This window comes from Apium graveolens, chromosome 2, assembly GCF_009905375.1.
Source record: "Apium graveolens cultivar Ventura chromosome 2, ASM990537v1, whole genome shotgun sequence".
Classification (NCBI taxonomy): Eukaryota; Viridiplantae; Streptophyta; class Magnoliopsida; order Apiales; family Apiaceae; genus Apium; species Apium graveolens.
The window spans coordinates 71,222,786-71,226,214 of record NC_133648.1 but is presented as its reverse complement, the minus strand read 5'-3'; the positions used below and the strand labels follow the sequence as shown (position 1 = coordinate 71,226,214).

General features: G+C 40.7%; 1 non-coding gene across 1 annotated transcript; it reads left to right on the top strand.

Moving 5' to 3' along the window:
* The first annotated feature begins 1,752 nt into the window (after positions 1 to 1,752).
* On the top strand, positions 1,753 to 1,859 carry LOC141710415 (small nucleolar RNA R71). Its single transcript, XR_012570937.1, has one exon. It is a non-coding gene; the product is annotated as a small nucleolar RNA R71 (small nucleolar RNA).
* The last annotated feature ends 1,570 nt before the right edge of the window (positions 1,860 to 3,429 follow it).

The following is a 3,429-nucleotide window of genomic DNA, read 5'->3' as shown; positions in this document are numbered from 1 at the left end:
CAGCTTTCGCCTCCAGGGAGAAGCATTAAGATATTGTAATTGCTCGTTGCCATCTTCATCATCACTGTTAAAATCCCCCACTACGGCCATTTCTAATGCATCAGACATTAGCATATGATCGAGTTCTGAAGTAACCGCGGAATCAATCGCATCCACTTTTAAGCACTCCCCATCTTTTGTAGGGAATTTCATTGTTTTGAATACATTGAAGGTCATATCCTGATCCTACACCCGTATTGTAAGTTCACCTTTCTGCACATCTATCAAGGTACGGCCAGTAGCCAAGAAAGGTCTTCCCAAGATTATGGGAATCTTCTTATCTTCCTCGAAATCTAGAATAACAAAGTCTGCAGGAAAGAAGAGCTTATCCACCTTGACTAGCACATCGTGCCACTATGCCTCTTGGGTAATTAATAGAACGATCAGCCAATTGTAGAGACATGTAGGTGGGCTTTGGATCAGGCAAATCCAACTTTTTAAAGATCGACAATGGCATCAGATTTATGCTTGCTCTCAAATCGCAAAGGCACTTGTCAAAAGATAATGTGCCAATGGTGCAAGGAATGGTGAAGCTACCTGGATCTTTAAGCTTTGGAGGTAACTTTTGTTGCAGCACAATACTACATTCTTCCGTTAGAGCAACGGTCTCAAGGTCATCTAGTTTCACCTTCCTTGAAAGAATAATCTTCATAAACTTCGCATAACTAGTCATTTGCTCCAGAGCCTCATCGAAAGGTATATTGATGTGAAGTTTCTTGAACACCTCCAGAAACTTACCGAAATGCTTATCCAGCTTTTGTTGTTGCAATCTCTTAGGGAAAGGTGGAGGAGGATAGAGATGTTTCTCCCCTGTATTACCCTCAGGCAGAGTGTGTTTAACAGTAGTCTTCCTTGGTTCCGCCGCTTTCTCCTTTTGCTTAGCTTCTTCATCTCCAACTTCAGCTTCTCCTTCTTTTGCCTTTTCAGCATCAGCAACTTTCCCAGACCTTAAGGTAATAGCCTTGACTTGCTCTTTAGCTTCCTTCCTGCCTGGCACTTCCGTGTCACTGGGAAGTATGCCAGGTTGACGATTGAGCACTACATTGGCTATTTGACCGATTTGATTTTCCAAGGTCTTGATCGACACCTCCTGACTCTTGCACAACAGCTTAAGTTCCTCAAAATCAGCACTAGTGGGTGCAGCTGCACCTACCTGTTGAGGACATGATTTCTTTTGAGCATACTGCTGTGGTTGCTGGAATCCAGGTGGATTGAACTGTTTACTCACACCTTGCTGATATGGTGGCTGAATAGCATTCTGATTATTACCCTAGCTAAAATTTGGATGATTTCTGTTATTAGGATGATAAGTAGCTGGCACAGGCTGCTGTTGTCGCTGATAATTGTTCACATACTGAACAGATTCGTCAAAAAAGAGAACACTGATCCGTAGCATGAGAACCTTCACAAAGCTCACCGACCATAGCTATTTGATTGACTCCATAGGTAGCTAGAGAATCGACCTTCATAGACAGCGCTTGGAGCTGCGCTGCAATAGCGGTGGCTGCATCGACTTCCAGAATACCTGCTACCTTCCCAGGAATCATCCTTTGAGTTGGGTTTTGATGCTCATTTGCAGCCATAGTCTCAATAATATTATAAGCCTCAGTATAGCTTTTGGCCCAAAAGGCGCCTCCAGCTGCTGCATCGAGCATGGGCCGGGATTGGGCCCCTAAACCATTATAGAAACCAGTGATCACCATCCAATCGGGTATTCCATGATGTGGACACTTTCTCAACATTTCCTTGTAGCGCTCCCATGCTTCGCACATAGATTCTGTAGGTTGCTGCACAAATTGAGTAAGAGCACTCCTCATAGCAGCAGTCTTTTCCATTGGATAAAACTTCACTAGAAACTTTTGCGCAAGATCTTGCCAAGTAGTGATGGACCCAACTGGTTCAGAATGTAACCAGTCCTTAGCTTTATCCCTCAGTGAGAATGGGAAAAGCCTCAGCTTGATAGCCTCATCAGTCACACCATTATATTTGAAAGTACTCCAGATCTCGACAAAATTCCTTATGTGCATGTTGGGGTCTTCAGTCGCAGCTCCCTTGAAAGAAACAGAGTTCTGCACCATCTGAATAGTGCCCGGCTTGATTTCAAAGGTGTTAGCTTGGATAGCCGGATGAAGAATGCTTGACTGAATGTCATCAATTTTAGGCCGAGAAAAGTCCATAAGAGCTGGATCTGCCGGAACAATACGATCACCCATGATTACTGGCTCCTTCTGCTCACTTCCTGAATCCGAATCTTCAAAATCTATCTTCTCCGGAATATCAAGAACTTCATCTGTCTCCTCAGCTGTATCTAAAGTCCTCTTGCGAGTACGAGAATGAGTTTGCATAAATGCTCGCTAAAGTACCTGAAACACAACCGAAAATAATAAGTAACACGTCTTAATCACTGAGTCCTAACGACCAATGACGGTAAGTATATAAACTAAACAAATACGCCGAGTCCCCGGCAGTGGCGCCAAAAACTTGTTAGGGCGAAAACACGCGCTAATATTCACGCAAGTATACGCGTTCGCAAGTAATATAGAATACTTTCTAGTTCGTTCCCACAGAGACTCAGAGTAATTATGTTCAATTAAACTCACTCACCAATATATGATTATTCTCAATGTTAAGACAATAACACTTAGATTTAAGTGTCTAATTATTAACTATAATTAACTACTAAAATTAATCACTTAATTAAAACTTCGAATTAACAATATTAAAACACTCATGAGATCACAACTTCATTACTACTTCCTTCAATAGTCATTGTTATTACCCTTAGCATGCAACAGTGATGATATTAATCGAATAACACGAAACTGATAAAAGCCAACTTTCATTGTACTAATACCATTCTACCAAACATCCACAATAAAGATAGAAGTTGAATAGGCATCAATTATGTTGAGTACCTATATGTCTACAGAAATTGACAACATAATGATTTAAGAACAAGTTATTCCTTTTGATTATACAGGGCGAATAAAACGGTTAGAGTTACCTACTAATCATGCAGACCCGTACATGAACCTATGCTAGCATGGCAAGTTCTAAATCTCGAGATTCACCATCGCTTCACAAAAGATTAACACCCTATCTTATATGTTCGCGACGCACATAAGACGAATACGCACAACCAATACTAGATATCATACAATCATCACACACTAAGGTATTAAACAACTAACTAAAGAATTCCATAGTAAATCCGTTACGACCCCATGATCACGATTAGCCCATGCTAGCACTTATCGTCATCATGGGTTCATATGAAAACATGATAAATAAACAAAAAAGAATAATAATTAAACTAATTATATTAAACCAGAGTACGTCACAAGAGTAAATAGGTTCAAATCAAAGAAAACTAGCATCCAATGTTACAAC